General features: G+C 39.0%; 1 long non-coding RNA gene across 1 annotated transcript in view; it reads right to left on the minus strand.

Annotated features, from left to right (window-relative positions):
* Positions 1-249: 249 nt before the first annotated feature.
* The window catches only part of LOC131922574 (uncharacterized), a 35,026-nt gene continuing 16,528 nt past the window's right edge, over positions 250-18,747 (minus strand). The window contains exon 3 of the long non-coding RNA XR_009382329.1: positions 250-454. This is a non-coding gene — a long non-coding RNA (uncharacterized LOC131922574). The remainder of the gene's footprint in view (positions 455-18,747) is intronic.

Below are 18,747 nucleotides of genomic sequence, written 5' to 3' on the forward strand. Positions count from 1 at the left end.
GGTTTATTGCCATAAATTATACTTAAATGGAATAATTTGGAAGAATTTCACTCTGATATTGTTTCCAAATGCTATGAAGCAAGATCTGGATGGGCTGCCCAGCCATTTTCATAAATGTTTACAACTTCAAGGCACTGCCAACTTGAACTTTTGTCCTGGTCTCTCCTCATAGATAAATCAACAGCTTTCTCAAGATGTTTCACTTAATTCCTCCTGTTATTAAAATATGTACATTTATGCAAACAATCATTGCACATTCAAAATTCCAAGTTTCTTAGCATGTTTTCAAATGATTAACTGCAACTCTCAGATGCAGAGGCATTCACAGTTCACTGAAGGTAGAATATAAGCCATCAATGTTTGGACCTCTCCCTTTCAAGGACTTTCCACAGACGGCTCCAGGAACACTGGCAGGGAACCATTGCATCAGTAAGTGACTTCAGCATGTCCATAGCTGCAGCATGAAAAGAAAGCCAAGATTCTTAGTAAGCAGAGCTGGCTGTTACAGCAACCCTCCCTGCATGGACCTGAATCCTCCATTCCCCAGAAGGAAACATTTCAACGACACATGGGCCCTTTAAAAGGGAATGTCTGACTCATGAGATGCTACAGGAACAGAGAGGGTGGCACAGCATACAACAAGGCTTGTGTGTGGAGAGTTCACACAGAAGTGGTTACCAGGTTACATGATGGTAGGCCGCACAATAGAGACAATGGAAGAATGAATGAAATTAAACCTGTAAGTAACATGCCAGGAATAAGTAAAACATAAACAAGATCAGATTGATACAGCCCCTATTGTTTCTCAGAGAAGATGATTTAAATGTGGCATGTATTGTTCAAATAAAAATGTATTGAATATTCAAATATTCAATGTAATATTCAAAGTATTACACATCATCAGGACTTTAGTTAATTATCCTGTGTGATGGATAACCTTTACTCTCAACCTGATGGGACTTGTGATCACCATGGAAACAATTCTCTGGGTGCATCTGTGAGGTATTTTTCTAGATTAGATTAACCAAGGTGAGAAGAGCCACACAAAATGTGGGTGGTACCAGTCTATGGGCTGCAGCCCTGGACTGAATAAAATATAGAAAGTTAACTAAGCATTCTTCTCCCTTGACTTTCTGACTGTGGATGAAATGTGTTCAGGCACTTCAACTCCTGCCACTATGATTTCCCTGCCATCATGGAAGTAGACCTTATTTCCCTAAGTTTTTTGGGTTTCATTTTGTTTTAGTGTATGTGAGTATGTGTGTGAGTGTGTGTGTGTGTGTGTGTGTGTGTGTGTGTGCGTGCAAGCAAGTTTGTCAAGCAACAAGAAAAGAAACTAATACATCTTGCCATTCTTTTCATTCTTATTTTCCTCTCTCTCCTCAAATAAAAGTTTAGATTATGACAATAGCAATTGGAAATGATGGGGTAGAATATCTCTCACCTTCCAATAGGTTATAATTGCCATTTCTGTAAGCAGCCATCATTTAAGAATCTAAAGTTGGAGACTAGCCAAGGTAGATTTATTCCTAAGTGAATATTCAAAATAAGTGAATGGATGGGTGGATAGAAATTTTTGGTACAAGACCTATGTATGAATTATAATCATGTTTACTGGATGGCCTCAAAACATATTAGAACACATGTAATTGGACCTTTCTCTCCCACCTGCCAGTTCCCAAATAACCAATCATAAGCTTAATATTACTTATAAATGCTCAGCCAATAGCTCAGGCTTATTACTAACTATCTCTTACATTTAAATCAACCCACAATTCTTATCTATATTTAGGCACGTGGCTTGGTACCCTTTCTCAGTACAGCATTCTCATTTTATTTCTCTGAGTTTTGGCAGCAACTCTTCTATTCCACCCTTCCTCTTCCCAGAATTCTCCTAGTCTGGCTCTTGCACTCAATCTCTTCCTGCCCAGCTATCAGCAAATTAGCTTTTTATTAGCCAATAAGAGTAATACATATTCATAGTGTAGGAAAAGATTGTTCCACAGTATATCCTCCTTTGTATCTAAATAAAAAAGGAAGGTTTTGCCAGGCGGTGGTGGTGCACGCCTTTAATCCCAGCACTCGGGAGGCAGAGCCAGGCGGATCTCTGTGAGTTCGAGGCCAGCCTGGTCTCCAAAGCAAGATCCATGAAAGGCGAAAAGCTACACAGAGAAACCCTGTCTCAAAAAAACAAAAAAAAAGGAAGGTTTTAACTTTATCATAGTAAAATTATGCACAATAAAAGCAGTTATTAAGTAAAAATTACAGTAACAATATCCAATCCATTTGTACTTAGCAACATTAGAGAATATACTTTATCTTGGTAGTCTAAAGTTTTGTATCTAATTTACTTTCTATTATAACTAAAGAAAGCTATAATTATAACTATTTAGTCTTCAACTCCATCAAAGACCCCAGAAGGATGAAATGTTAACTAATAACAGGAACATCAGTCTGTCTGGACAGTCATCCAAAGTTCCTCTGCAACATTGGAGCATCCAACTCTGGCCTACAGGCCTAGCATATCTGATAGACTTTCCTGTGAAGCAGGAAATTTTGAAGGACTGTACTACCTTGTCTTGGCAAAGTTCAGCAGTCATCTTTCTTGCATCCTGCTAGTTTGGACACTAACTGTCAGCAATTGAGGCAAGAGCAGTTTCTTTACCCACATGGCATAATTCCTCTTTGTATTAGAAGTCAAAATTTTATATCAAGGCCACCTTGACCATATGAGATATACAAAGATCTATACATTTAAGTTCAGAATGACTTTTCTTTCATTCCCATGTTTGGTTTAAAAAGTCTTATTGATGTATATTTTAAAGACTCACATTGATCCAAAGCACACAAACAAAAACAGCTTGAACATAAATTCTCATTTTTAAGTTCTTAGCTTTAAATATCCATCAACGGGGTGGGGGCTGTTACTTATCCATGTTGGTCATAGATGCTGTGTGAGCATTTGAAGGTCACTGGCCTAGTCTTACCTCTATTTGCCATAATAAACTACCCTGACAAAAGTGTCTGAAGGGAGAAAGGGTCTATTCTGCTTTACAATCCAATGTGACAGTCCATCAAAATGGGGAAGGCCAGGCAGGAACTTGAGGCAGCTGGCCACACCCACAATCAAGAAAAAGTAGCATGCCCACTGCTCAGCTTGGCTTCTCCACACTTATACAGAGTGACCTAACATGGATGATACCTGTAGGCCTACTCCTCCCACATCAATTACTATAATCAGGATAATCTCATACAGATATGCCCTCAAGCCCATCAGATCTGGATGATGCTTCATTGAGATGCTCTTCTGTGTGATAACCACAGTCACCATCTTTGAAAAATGTTCTAGGTTACTGCATTTCTTCTTTACTACTTATATTATTAGTAGAAACTTAACTAGCAAAGGGGAAAGTATTAGGGTTTCTTTTTTATACCCATTACATTATATTCTGGAGTTTATTATTTAATGTTGTTCAAATATTTCTGTTTAGTTATAGTACCACATAACTGAAAAATGATTACAACGAAGAGTGGTAGATTCTCAGACATGGGTCCTCATCATGTATTAGTCTAGTGTATATCAGAATGAAGCATTATTGCAAAGAGTTGGAGAAAGTCTTCAAGTTTCTTCCTCCACTGAAGCTTAATATAGATGCAGACAGGCAGTCACACTTCACAACTGATCACAAGTTCATCAGGAAGACAGATTCCCAATTTGCTCATTAAAGGCAAATAGATTTCTTCCAAGGCCTTGTTATCTCCCCCCCCCATTATCAAGCAAGGAAGGAAAAAATAAAATCAAGTAGTTAAACAACAACAACAAAGGGATAGGGAATGAACAAACAAAACCAAAATGAATAAGATCTTCAGGGGGAAATAGCCTTTGCAGAAATGTTCAAAGGAAGCATAAAATAAATGTCTGTGCATTGAAATGTATGTATACAACACACTGAGATTAAAATGCATGTTTCAGTAAACATCAAGATTTATTATGCTGTTGGAAACTATTGACTAAGGTGAAAGTCAATACATCTCTATGTTCACCACAACAAAATCAATAACTGTTTAATAATTTACCAAGACTCATGGGATTTAATGTATCTGATGGCTATGAAGTTAAATAAAACTCTTACACTTTCTTCCAGGCATACTTGATAAAGCATTAGATGCTGGGTCCATAACTCATGCCCCTCACACTCCACCTTTATTGAATGAGGCACATGAAGCATCAGCTTTTCCAGAATTGAAGATGACAACTTTGAAATTTGAGCAAGGAGACTAGACTAACAAGAAAAGCCTCAGGGAAGACAACACTTATTAGGGATGGATTCAGTGTCACAGATGAATGTGGGCATCTGTGCCTGTGAATTAAATAGCAGCTTCCTCCTGACAAATATAATTTCATCCAATCTACCAGGTCCCCAAATTGCCTTATATTGATTGTATGTTCATTCTTTCCTGGTTTCCTACATATCTCCAGAGATAAATAAATGCAAGTTAGTCAAATGCTTGGCAATCTAAATCTCAATCTAAAGGGGCTTTGGTGTAGGATTAGAAGTAGTATGCTTACACACCTAGGATCATTTTACTGTTTGTTTCCACTTAAGGAAAGCAGAAGTAGAAAGAAGGCCAATTCCCTGCAGTGCAGCCATAATGATCTACCTATTAATCAGAAGCTAAGCTACTAGGACTAATAGCTCAATCCAAACTAGAGATGCTCTGTGCTGGGTTATGAGTATGTACGCCCTGTATCTCCTGATGAATATGCAGAGTGTGGCTTCCTAGTGCTTCTAAATGGTATTAATAAGTCAAATTCTGGGCAGAAAACAGAGGTCACAGCAACCAATGAAGTGAGCAAAAATGGGCTCCTTCCAGAATGCATTTCTAGTGATGAATTGCTGAAGAAAATTGCCAAACTGCCTTTAGCTGTAACTACAGAAAAAAAGATCTGGCTCCATCTTATAAAGTCCACATAGGAAAATAATATGTGAATAAATGTGGGCTTCAGAGAATGATGACCAAGAACATTCCCTGTGGAGGACAGAGAAAGAAAATAATTCTTCAGACCCTGCCAATACCTGAGTCAAGGTGGCAAACCTCAAAGTGGCTTCTGATTTACTGAATGTAATAGAAGGAAAAGAGACACAGGCACGAAATAAAGATTACATGCAAAATTGACACAGGGAGCCCCGCACTACCAGTGACTGGAGTGACTCCAAGAGTGCCCGGCTATTTCATGTTGCCTGCATCATGGTGGGAAATATCAGTGGTGGGTGACTTCTTCAAATGTATCCTTCTTCTATGGGTCCACACAGAACAGGAAACATCAACAAATTTGGTCTTTTCAACCAGAAACAGCTTCTAACATCCACATTTGCATACTTTTTAGCATGTTAGCCAAATTAAAAGCTAATGAGATAAAGTGTGCACTCACTCTTATTGCTTACCTTTCTTGTTGCTATACTAAAGTACTTGATAAAACAACTCAGGGAAGGAAGAGTTTACTTTAAGCTCACAGTTCAAGGGAACACAGTCTATAATGGCAGGAAAGGCATGGCATCCACAGCCAGGAAGCTGCTACGAGTGAGCAGGAAGCGGGGTCGAACTAAAAAAATCTGAAGTCCTGCCTCCTTCTTCTGGTGCAGTTCTGCCTCCTGAAGGCTCAATAACCTTCCTAAATAGTGCCATCACTTGGGGGCCAGGTAGTCACAGTCAAGAGCCAATAGTGACATTCCACAACTAAACCACAATGTCATTCAAACATCTAACATCACAAACTGTAAATTCTGCATCCTTTTCTCACATGGCACATAGTACCATTTTGTGTCAGAATTCATGTCTGTGCAAAGAATAGTTACATCCTGATAACCAGACTGGGGAAGTGCCTCTTACTGATCAAATCCCAATTCATCAATGATCTCAAGTTGTGATGCTAAAGGTGTGGTCAGTGAACTACCTTCCTTAGAATTAGTTGAGAGGTTTAAAAATGCAGATTTATAAGTCCCACATAAGGAATCTGAATCATAAGTTATTGTGTTGGGTCACTGATCAATATTTGTGTACAATATACTCCAAGAATTATGGAACTAGAAAATGAAAACAATGAATATATAAGTGAGACTCAGGAGCTAACACTACTGCACTGTGTATCATACCAGGAACTGAAGAACACACATCAAGAAGAGAAACAAAAATAAAGCTCACTAGATATGACAAAAAAAAGAAATACAAAAACAAAGACACTAAGACTTGTTGTAGTCACACAAATAAATGCCCAATACCCAGCAGAAGTGGGAAAAAGCACACGAGGTGTCTATAGAAGATGACTTTAGGGAAGAGGGAGCAGATCCGTAATGCAAAATGATCACTATGGGCTGTCAATGGTAAGAGAATTGCACTATCCATGGTACTCCCCTGTGGGGGGTTCAGGGCACTCCATCAAGTGCTCTGTATTTGGAAGACCATTTTTCTCAACTGGAAGCTACATGAGTTAAGTGAATAAATATAAGAAGGAATGAGCAGTGCTACTCTGAAAAGTAAAATTCCAAAAGCTTGAGAAATGGGCTTTCAAATGAACTTGTAGATCTAGAAGGCACCAGTATTGTCAAGCCCATTTTCCTGGTCCACAGAGTCCCAATAAACCATCACAACAAGATGACATTTCATTCTAGCTTAACTTTCTACAAAGTTTTTATACAGCCTCTCAGTAACCTTGAGCACAGGTGTGCTTCACTTGAAAATCAAACACAAAAAAGCACACTTTAAAAACTAAATAACTAAAATTTTATTCTACCTGGGGAAAATCATATATTAATATAATATTTACATATCAATACTTGGCATGCTTTATGCATAGTGAACATAAGTATGCATTTTAAATACTATTCCATCTATAAGATGTGATTTTATACACAGCTATCCAAGAAAGTATCTGTTAAACAAAAAGAAGTATGTTTATAGGTCTTTTCCAAAGTATCTTTCATCTTATAGCTTTTAAAATATATTAAACACAGTAAAAAATGTATGTGTGTGCCTGTGTGTTCATGTCTGTGGGGTGTTTGTTTATCTAATGAGCTAATTCCCAGTACTTGGGAGGCAGAGGCAAGCAGATTTCCTTGAGTTCAAGATCAGCTTGGTCTATATAGTGAGCTGCAGGAGAGCCAAGAATGGATAGAGAGACCTTGTCTCAAATAAATAAATATTTCATGAGCTAATTAACACTGAGTTTAGGGAGCTCATATAAAAAGCAATGGTCTGTGGACTAGGCCCTCTGCATAAGCATGACAGTTGTGTAGCTTCATCTGCTTAAGGGGCCCCTGGCAGTAGGATCAGGATCCATCCCTGGTGCATGAACTGGCTTTTTCGGAGCCCATTACCTATGGTGGGATACCTTTCACAGCCTTCATGCAAGGGGAAAGGCTTGGACCTACCTCTACTGAATGGACCAGGCTCTGCTGACTCTCCATGGGAGGCCTTACCTTGTTGGAGGAAGGAATGGGGTGTGGGTTGGGAGGGAGGCTAGAGGGGCAGGAGGAGGGAAGAGAGGAGGATCTGTGGTTGGTATGTAAAATGAATAAAAAGTTCCTTAAAGAATTAAAATTAAAAAAAAAAGCAATGGTCTAGAATAGAAAGAGAATGGCTTGATTTTTTGGTTTCTCTATTGTAGGAAAGAGTGACCCAGAAGGCCAAGCCTTGGTCCAGGCTCTTGTTCTTAACAACCAAAAAAATTTTTTTTTGTTTTTTTTTTTTGGTTTTTTTTTTTTTTTTTTTTTTTTCCGAGACAGGGTTTCTCTGTGTAGCTTTGCACCTTTCCTGGAACTCACTTGGTAGACCAGGCTGGCCTCGAACTCACAGAGATCCGCCTGGCTCTGCCTCCCGAGTGCTGGGATTAAAGGCGTGCGACACCACTGCCTGGCCTATCAACCAAAAATTTTACAGACACACACACAAGGCCACCAAGTAAGATTCATATTTAGAGGAGGAAGCAAAAGAATATGCACTGGATATCAACATGGCCTTCGGAGTGAGGATGTGGAGAGAGTGGGGGCATGACATTTTATGAATTCAGAGATGGTGGTGGGTGGTACTGGGGATTATTTAACTCGTCACAATAATTAAGCTATATAATAAATAATTTAACCATGGCTTGGGAGCTTGTATTACTCCCAAGTAAGACTTGAAGCTGTAGGCATGTGCAATGGGGCCAGTCTTTTCCTTAGTTGTGGAGTCTTGTCTGTAGAAGCTCATAGATCAATCATCTGGACACAGTGCAAAGCACATGCTCAGGAACTTTGTGCTGGTGATGATTCTAAAGAACCAGACAACAGATCTTGGAAGGCCTAACCAGCTTCCTTTCTGACTTGAGAAGGACTTGTAGTTTGTCTCAATGTCTGTAAAATAAGGAGGGAATACCAAAATGAGAAGGCTGACCATTGCCCCATCCATGACTCCCTGCCATGTAAGCTTTTCTCATATCTCCAGAATCTTTTCTGGCATGTATAAGAAGGTTTCTGATTTAATGGAACAAAATTCCTTTCCCTGATATCAAAGCAAGCGAGCAAACCAAGAACTATAGCAACTGGGTGGCAGTAGTGCATGCCTTTAATCCCAGAACTAGGGAGGCAGGGGCAGGCAGATCTCTATGAGTTGAAAGTTCAAGGCTAGACTGGTCTACAGAGCAAGTTCCAGGACTACCTCTGCCTTGAGGACCAGCCTCCAGCAGCACAGGGCTTGATGGGGATCCACAGAGTTGGCAAACTAAGGCTTTCATATCTGAGAGAGTAAGGGAAAAGTCATACACACTCTCTTGATGGTTTCCTTCTGACTTTTTCTTTATTCTTTTTATTATTCTTTTTCCTCTACATCTTTCCTGGTGTATTCCTTCTTTCATTCTAGATGTTTTCCTTCTAACTCTCTTGATACTTTCCTTCTCTCTATTTTTTCCCTTACAGCTTATATACCCTAGCAAAATCTTTCAAGCAATATAAGAATTGCAATGTGGTTATATTCTATTTTTCAAATGAATGATTACAATGAATATAAGCAAAAACAGCATATTTTTCCATATTCCTTACATGGTTAAACATTTTATGTATTATAGGTGAAAAACAAGTTGTCCCAAGAACCCACATAATTCATACCCAAGCAACTTGTTATAGATTAACAGAGTCTAAGCAAGCGAGGCATTTTTATCAGCCAGTTCTTTTGCTGGCAGGCTGCATTTTACAGTTACAAAGAAAGGACCAATCATTTTACTTATCTCAAAAGGTAATCTTATAAGAAATCTTAGAAGAATCACAAATCTAAACTTTTATATATGAAAAAGAACTAGTCAGCTCTACTTTAAATCTTTAGGGTACATACCCACTCAGCAACAGTTTTTTTTTTATATCAGAAAGTTGAGGGCAGAAATGGGTACAAGGAATTAATCATCATCTTTGATCACCAACCAATCCTAGCAATAAAGGCACATCAGCTAATAATAATTGGACTGCTTTGTTTTTTATCCCTGACCTTAATAAATCTATCACTCAGCTATGTGTCCTTATGAACTTTAGATTGTCTTCCTGGGTTTTTTACCTCAAAGCTATTTGACAAAAACATCTTATTCTAACTTTAAGTTATTTTCAAAGCTTTATTTCACCTGTGATGCACCCTGAAACCTGTGAAAACATCTTCCAATGCTAACATGAAAGAATTAAGGCTAGCTGGGCTACTGGGACTCAACTGTTTTTCTTAACTCATTAACCTAAGCCACAGTCTATATGGCTCCTCAACAGAAATTCATGTCTCATGTGTTCTAGCTGTGTGACACTTCTTTGTTTTATTTTTTATCCTCTGTGGCCTCTGCCTTATCAGAGGCATGGGCAACATTTTATCCTACCTTTACCTATGTTAATTTCTCCACTAATAATTACTTACTATATTTATTAAAGACCCTTAATCATCAAAATCCTATTTAAACTAACACTATTGTTATATAAAATCATTGTTTCAGTTAAACAGTACAGTTTATGAGGAAATCATCTTCATAACAATCCACAGGCATAAATGCCCAATAGAACTGGAAATTTCCATGAGATGATCACACTACAAGAAAGGCTGTGGGGATCCCCCCACACCCATTCACACCAAGCCAGATACCAGAGAAAAATGGCAGCTACAAACATGCAAAGATACAGCAGTAGCAAGAAACTGTCTGGGACTGAGGCTCTCAGGGCCTTCCCTATCCAAGAGTCACTCATCAGGGTTTTGTTTCCTAGTGGGCCAATCCCCTGAAGTCAATTGCCATCTGTAGCTCCTCTGACATGGCCACTGGCACAGGACAGCCAAAGCTACACAGAGAAATCCTGACTTGATAAACCAAAAACCAAAAAGAAAGAAAACTACAGCAACCCACAATAATGAAACGGAACAAGTAAGGTTGTGCATTTTCAAGGCAGCAAGGGGAAAGAAAGGTATAGGGGACAGAATATTCCAGAGTAGAGAGGAAGGCTGCAGCATAGTTTTTTCTAATGGATCCCCTCCTACTGAGCACCACTCTATCCCAGGAGCATCCATGGGCTCACAAAGTCTGGAAGATCTTCCCCAAGTCCTCCAAACCTGAACAGAAGGAGACTGAATGTATAGTTGTATCACCCTTCCCCTCAATTAACTGAAAAGCAATATATTCCTGAGAGTGTTGCTGGCTATACAGCTGTGTTCTAGCTGTCTCTGATCCCAGTGGCAGGGGGTGGGTAGATGCAGAGTCAATGACACAGACTCTGGGGGGTTTGCAAGCAACCTCTCACTTAGTAAACAAAGGGCTGAGGTTTATATATGTGGCTTTTTGGCAGGCTTTGCTCCTAGCTGTTGTGGCATTTCTTGGTTGGCTCTGGGCTGCACATCATCACTTTTTGGTTTGAAGTTTATGGATCAGGTTTCCTCTGGCCAGAGTGCTCACTGAACATGCTCATTGTTTGATTACAGCATGGCCCAGTCCTTTGGCCTTACTCACCTCATGAGATTCCTCCAATTTAAATGGAGAAAACAAAATTCTCTCTAATGAAGTGCACATTTCAGAGAGAGAGAGAGAGAATGACCTGTTGGATGTCAACTTCAGTTGTTCCCCACAAACCTTCCTAGTGAGACAAGGCTTCTCACTGGGACCTGGGCTCCCCATTAGGATAAGCAAGCCCCAGGATATACCTGCCTTGGTGGCACTGGGTTTAAAGGTGCTATTACACTCAGCTTCTTATGTGAATGCCAGGGATTGAACTCAGATTCTTATACTTGCACAGAAAGCATTTTACTGACTGATTCATCTCCCCAGAGCCCCAAATAAATTTTATTGAAAAATAAAAAAGTTTAAGGCCCATCTGGACTTCCTGGGGAAATATTACAGCTCCCCTAGCTAGATTGTTGAATATATACTTTAATAAAATCTTGAAGGTGGAATATGTAGTGAGTATCCAAAACAAAAGCTGCTCAGCTGGCATTTTCACTCCTTAAAATTTGTGTAGACAGAAACAAACAAGAAAAAATGTGGTTTCAAGCAAGAGAATACACAGGAAACACACTCTTCATATATGTGACAGAGCAAGGGTTTAGAACTCACCAGCTCCACATCAGACCAAAGAGAATGTCAGGACAGACATGTCCAATCATGGGCAGGATGGGAAGATAGAGGATGGCAACAACTGTGTCAATGTGTGTCAGAGAAAGGGCAAGGAGAGTGGTCTAAGAAGCAGACTATCAAAAGAACAGTTATGCCTGAAAGAAAAACAGCTCTGAGAGACAGAAGTTCTTCTTCAACTGTGCTATTCTACAACACACTTTTCTTAACAAAACAAAGCAGAAAATAGAGCAAGCAAACAGACAACAACAAAGAACAGGCACAGCACCATGATAAAACAGATAGGGTGGGGTGAAAGGAAAAAATTGTACAGCTGAGGTAATCAACTCATGCTTAAATCAACATCATTTCACAAGTAAAAGTCAACAATATGAAAAGATAAGAAGAAAGACTGTGAATGTAGATTTTTTCAAGGGCATTAATTACAGGGAGCAAAAGGCAACACACTTTAAAAGGAATTTGGTGTCTTGAGACACGGAATCCAACAAGTAGAGCTGAAAATATAGTACAAGTTAAAACACAAGAAAAATATTGATCCATATTGAAAGCTAAACAGGCGTGTGATAGTAATAGGGCTTTCCATGGCTGAACACATCAGTCTTGATAGACCCATCGTAGACTATACAACATGAAGAATAAAGAATCCAGGCATCCAATGAACAAAACAAATTACTCACAAGAAGGAAAAATGATACAGGTTTTAGCTGTACCCACCATACTAAGGAATGCTGGGATGATTTGGGTCCAATGAAAAGAATGATCTTCCAAAAGAACTTGTTCCATCAAAAAAGTGCTGATGCTTAAATTGGGCAGATGTTCCCCAAAAGAAACTACATGGAGGCCTAAGTGCATCCATGGATGTTTTATTGAGAGAAAATCTAGCCACATCACAGGCAAATTAAAATTTAAAGCTATATTTCCACAGTGATTGTACAAGTTTGCACTCCCACCAACAATGGAGAAGTGTTCCCCTTGCTCCACATCCTCTCTAACATAGACTGTCATTAGTGGTTTTGATCATAGCCATTCTGACAGATGTAAGGTGGTATCTCAGAATCATTTTGATTTGCATTTCTCTGATGACTAATGATGTTGAGCATTTCCTTAAATGTCTTTCAGCCATTTGAGATTCTTCTTTTGAGAATTCTGTTTAGCTCTGTAGCCCATTTTTTAATTGGACTGTTCAGTATTTTGATGTCTAGTTTCTTGAGTTTTTTATATAGTTTGGAGATCAGTCTTCTGTCAGATGTGGGGTTAGTAAAGATCTTTTCCCATTCCGTAGGCTGTCTTTTTGTCTTATTGACTATGTCTTTTGCCCTACAAAAGCTTCTCAGTTTCAAGAGGTCCCATTTATTAATTGTTGCTCTCAGTGTCTGTGCTACTGCTGTTAGAATATGAGTTGGTGTTAATTATCAAATATATGGCACAATTTTTCAAACCTTCTTGTATGTTGAAAGCATTTATATTAAAATCTAGAGGGAAACAATTAAGTAAGCTAACACATGTAATGATGTGCTTTGTAGAGATGGTTGAGCTGACTTATTGGATGGTGGTGTCTGTGTCACTGGGAAAGTATCCAATCCTACTGCTTCAGCTGTGATACTGAATGTAGGAGTACCAGAAGAAGTGTCTGTCAGTAACACCCCATCTCACCATTATGCAAGCAGATATTTAATATAGATTCTGAAATTATAGAAAGGCCAGTTGTGATAAAATAGAAAATTGAGAATATATGACAAAATCGGGTCTATGAGAAGGGAACATCCAAGTGGTCATTACACTATCAGTAATAGAAGTGTGTATACATTTGCATGCACATATATCATATGCCATTCTTAATAAATTTACGGTATGGTCCTACAAAAACTAAGGAAACCTCTGGGCTACATCTTTTGAGAACTGTCTATTCTCAGCATTCTGGCTTCCCTTGAGCAAGTGCTTGTGTTTTTCATCCCTCAGCAGTGTCTATACACTCTGCCATTAGGAAGGAACTGTTAGGAAAGGAAGCTGCACAGAACAGGCAAATTAATTGATGCCTCTTCTACAATTGTTTTTCTAATACAGCTGTAGGAGTAAATATTAAGATTCACATAAGATGCAAAAACAATATCAGGGACTGAAAAATCCATTATAAGTAACTAGAATAATTGCATAATCAAAAGGGCCAAATGAATCCATTAAAGAAAATGTACTAGAGGTAATAAAATAACTTTAAGAATTCATAGAAGTCATATATTCTGTAAAAGGTAGCTAGCTAGAGCATGATAAGAGAGATCCATTCTCAATAAGATAAAATTAGAAAACACTCTTGGAAAAGCAGCACAGAAATTTTATAAAAATTTTAAGTGGGAGGGAGGCAGAGGTAGGTGGAGCTCTGTGAGTTTGAGGCCAGCCTGGTCTACAGAGAGAGCTCCAGGATAGCCAGGGCTACACAGAGAAATCTCATCTCAAAATAATAATAATAATAATAATAATAATAATTTTAAATGGGGAATATAAAGAAAAGCTTTAAAAAATAAAGTATAATTTAGACTTGATAAATATTTCCTTCAAGTTAGCTTTTTATCTTGTTAATATTTTACTTATTACATTAGTGTGTGTGTGTGTGTGTGTGTATCTGTCTGTCTGTCTGTCTGTCTGTCTATCTGTCTATCTGTCTACACTGCCACAGGATGAATATGGATGTCAAGGGACAACTCATGTGAGTCAGTTCTTGTCTTCCACAAGGTGGTTCCTGAGGACTGAACTCAGACTTGGCAGCAAGCGCCTTTAGCCACTGAGTGATCTCATCAACCCCAAAGTTACTTTCTGAAAGTGTTACAGTTCTATTCAAAGTCCCAATGTGGAGGAGTAGAAAGATTACAAAACATTTGATACAAAAATTCATGCAAGTAGAAACAAAACTATCTGGAGAGAAGTGGGGAAGTAAGTAGAGGCTATAGGGGGTCAATATGGGCAAAAAGCATGATATACTTTAAGGAAAACGTCTTTGAGAAACTCATCAATATGAGTAATGAATTTATTTTCAAAAAATTCAATTGGAAAAAAAATCAGCTGACCACAACCAATATTTTACATTAAATATGACTTTTCTTACAACATATTATCTCTCATTAAAATGTATAAAAGCAGCAACAATACCCCACTATTGAAATGGAAATTAGATGGAAATCTGTGTGAGGAAAAAAAATACAGCTATATTTAAGTAAAAGTGGAAACATGTTTATTCTTACTAAACACCAAAGAGAAGCATATTAGAACAAAGTTAAACACCAGTGCGCTCTTGCAAACTTGAAAACATTTTAGAAACAGCATGAAGATATTACCCAATATCATTCTAGACCTCTTCTGAAAAAAAAAAATGAGAATAACTTGTGATAGATGCTGCATCCATACTAGAAAATGAACCCCGGGGTTATAATATTTTCTAGTTTTTACCACTTCCAAGAGATGATAGGATGAGTGTAAACTGACATGGGCTCTGGTCCTGACATTGTATCTTTCTTCACTGATCACAGGATAGGGCTCTGGAGATGGCTCAGCAGGCAAGCCAGCAAGCCTGAGGACTGGAGTTCAGATCACCAGACCCTTGTAAAAGCTGGTTGTGCACAGTGCCCCTCACCCTGATGCATTCCTCGACTGTAAGAGCCAGAGATGGGAAACCTCTGGAGCAACCTGGGTAGCCAGGCTAGCCAAAACACTGAGCTTCAAGTTTATCAAGAGAGTCTGCCCTAATAAAGTAGAGAACAAGTAAAAAAAGACACTGGATGTCAACCTCAGGATTCCACACACATGTGCATACACACATGCAAACATGCATACATGCACACACACATACACAGGCCAGATTTTTTATGAAGGGGGCTAGAGAGATGGCTCAGTGGTTAAGCATGATTGCTGTTCTTCCAGAGGTCGTGAGTTTGATTCCTAGCAACCACCACTACCTGTAACCCTAGCCCAGGGGATCTGACACCCTCTTCTGGCCTCCACAAGCAGCTACACATACATGGCATTTACTCACACAGACACACAGACACACACAGACACACACACACACACACATACACATAAACATAAATAATAAAAATAAATCATTTAAAGAACAATCGGAAGTGATCATAACAATTAGCACTGAATTTTCTGGAGATTGAATATGATTATGAAGGCTATGTAAGCCTAGCACTGAGCAGATACTGCTTTTATTAACTTGTTTTCTCTCCTCACCTTTTTTACCACCACAAAACACACACACACACACACATACACACACACACACACACACACACACACACACACACACACACACACGAGAGAGAGACATAGAAACACATAAATACATGCACATATTCACATACACAACACACATAAATGGGCACATGGAAATTCAGTTCAAGTAAACAATGTAACAAATCTCCCTGGTGCTGTTGGGCGTTAAAGGGAAATGGGGCCAATCCCATAACACTACTTAAGCCCTGGAGAGTACCAGTTCTTCCTCAGGTCAAACGTAACCATGTGAAAAAGACACAAGATCCAAAGAGACTCAAGAGAAGAGGAAAATCTGCTCCAAGGCCAGCAGAGATAAAACACACAGGGCAGAAACCAGAGACTATCTAGGGCAGAATCCAAGGAGCACCCAGGGCAGAATCCAGGGAGCACTCAAGGCAGAATCCAGGGAGCACCCAGGACAGAATCCAGGGAGCACCCAGGGCATAATACAGAGAGCATCCAGGGCAGAATCCAGGACTGGGCTGGACCACAGCACGATGATCACTCTTACAAAGACCACAGATGGCTGGACTGCATCTCAGGGCAGAGTCTAGGACAAAAGGACTTCATAAGACCTTTGAAATTATCATGCAGTGGCTGAAATTGGACTGCACACTTAGACCACGTTCCTCACTAGCCAGTAAATCAGGTCTCTAAGGGAAGGAAATAATCTGTTAGGGGAAAAATAGTTTCCTCTACATGTCTAAATTGCAGCATCAATTCCAAGGTCTGGATGCTGTTTGTGAAAGGTCTTTTTTCCTGAATCAAAAAGACATGATTAGTTGGTTTGTGATTTGGAGATGAGGGTTTGTTTATTTGTTTGTTTGTTTGACCTAATACTTTTAGATGGACTCCTTAAATGCACCCCTCCTTTGCATTAATTACTGTCCAGCACTGCAGAGCACTCAGCACCAGTGGCAAGCACCCTCTGTTTTGAGATGAATGATTACAACAGGAGTAAAGATAATTGACCCCTCCTGTTCATGAGTATGTTGTCCCTGAATAGGGTGGATTCTTTCTTTCCAAATGCCTTAACTATCCGCATTGGTGGTAGAGTAGTGAGCACAGCTGCCTTCCAAAGGCCCTAACTTATAAACCTCTGAAGTTTGGTCCTTGTGTTACAGAGTCTGTAGAGAGAATTCACAGGTCGGTGATCAGAACTCCGCTTACACTTCACCAGCCGCTCCTGTCGCCTGGGGCTGACCCTCCACCTCCTAAGTGCTCACTGTGTCTCTATCCTGTGTGTAGCTCTATTTCCCTCCACACCGTCTGAAAGATTTCCAACCGCAACATTTACTGTTTCAAATATTTCTGAGGAGGGTGGGGGAATCTCATTTTTCCACTGAAAGAGCCAACCTCAAAATGATTCATTTCATTGTCCAGCGTTTTTACGATTAAAAGACCTTTTCATATTATTCATGAGTCTGACTGATTCATCCATATAATTTAGATTTTAAGCTTTTAGGTTAAGGACTACAATTTCCTTGTGACATTTTCAGTGCTGGGTAGAGAGTCTGTGCAGAAATTGATGTTCTTTCTTAGAAAAGAAATGTTAGGACTCACTCTACCTTTTAACTCGGGCTGCAGAACTAAAGAAATAGGTTTATATTCCTGAAGGTGGGAAGGCTCCTTAATAACTGCCCAGAGTGACAAACTGTAATGGAAAGTGGGGTTTTCACAAATGGGCTTCTGCTTAAAATCACACATTTATGTAAATCAGAGCAGGGGAACCATTATGTGTGGGTGTCCTATTTTAAAATCTTTTTTTTTAGCATTGTCCATTTTAGAAGTAATGTATGTTAAGTATGGAAAATAACAAAAATAAAAAATTAGGAATAAATCAAACATACTCCCACTAACCCAAACAATATTATTGTTAACATCTGCAAAATTGATTTTCTTTTTCACTTGTCTAAATGGAATCTGGGGTTTTATTTTCTTCTTTTTTACTTTTTTTTTTTTTTTACATAATTCTGATTTTCTGTATATGGCATATATATGCATATATATGTATATAGAATGTATATGAAGATTCATATATCTGTATGAGAGCTGGTGAACAGGCTCAACAGATAAAAGCCCTCATCTCCCTAAGCTTAATGACCTGAGTTTGATCCCCAGGAACCATGTGGTAGAAGGAGAACCCACTCTCTCGGGCTGTCCTCTGACCTCTACACACACATGCCAAACGACACACGCAGTGCCCCCTCCTTAAAGACACAGATACAATAAAATGTAAATATTATAACGTAAGTACTATCTTTATTACATATTCCCAGAAAACCATTTTGAAACAATTATATCTCATCAAGTGGCAAAACTTGCCTTTTAAACTACTTTACCATATGATATGTTAAAACTAAAAACTGAAACTACTATCTTTAAGCAGGAATTTTCTTTGTTGGGGACAAAGCAGAACAGCTATAAGCACTTGCTGCTCTTCCAGAGAACCTGAGTTTGGTTCCTGGCACCCACATCATGTAGCTCACAAGCACCATAACTACAGCTCCAGGGTATCCGATGCCTCTCCGGGCCTCTAAATTTTTATTCTTATATTACTGAAATCTGTCTTTGCCCTTATCATTGCATTTTAAAAATTAGCATGTAGTAACTGTACATATCAATAAGGTACAGTGTAACATTTCGATGCATGCATATACCATGCATTGATTAACATCAGCCTCCCTCTCTCCACACACCTCCCCTTACTGTTCCCAATATCTACTAATCACGCCTCTATTTTCAGGTCAATCATTTCAGCTTCCAGATACAGGAGGGAATGCATAATGCTGGTTTATCTGTGTGGATTATCTGGCCTAACCACAGCTTCCAGTTCCATGCATCCTGCTACAAATCACTGGTTCCCT

This window comes from Peromyscus eremicus, chromosome 12 (genome assembly GCF_949786415.1).
Source record: "Peromyscus eremicus chromosome 12, PerEre_H2_v1, whole genome shotgun sequence".
In the NCBI taxonomy this organism is placed as follows: domain Eukaryota; kingdom Metazoa; phylum Chordata; class Mammalia; order Rodentia; family Cricetidae; genus Peromyscus; species Peromyscus eremicus.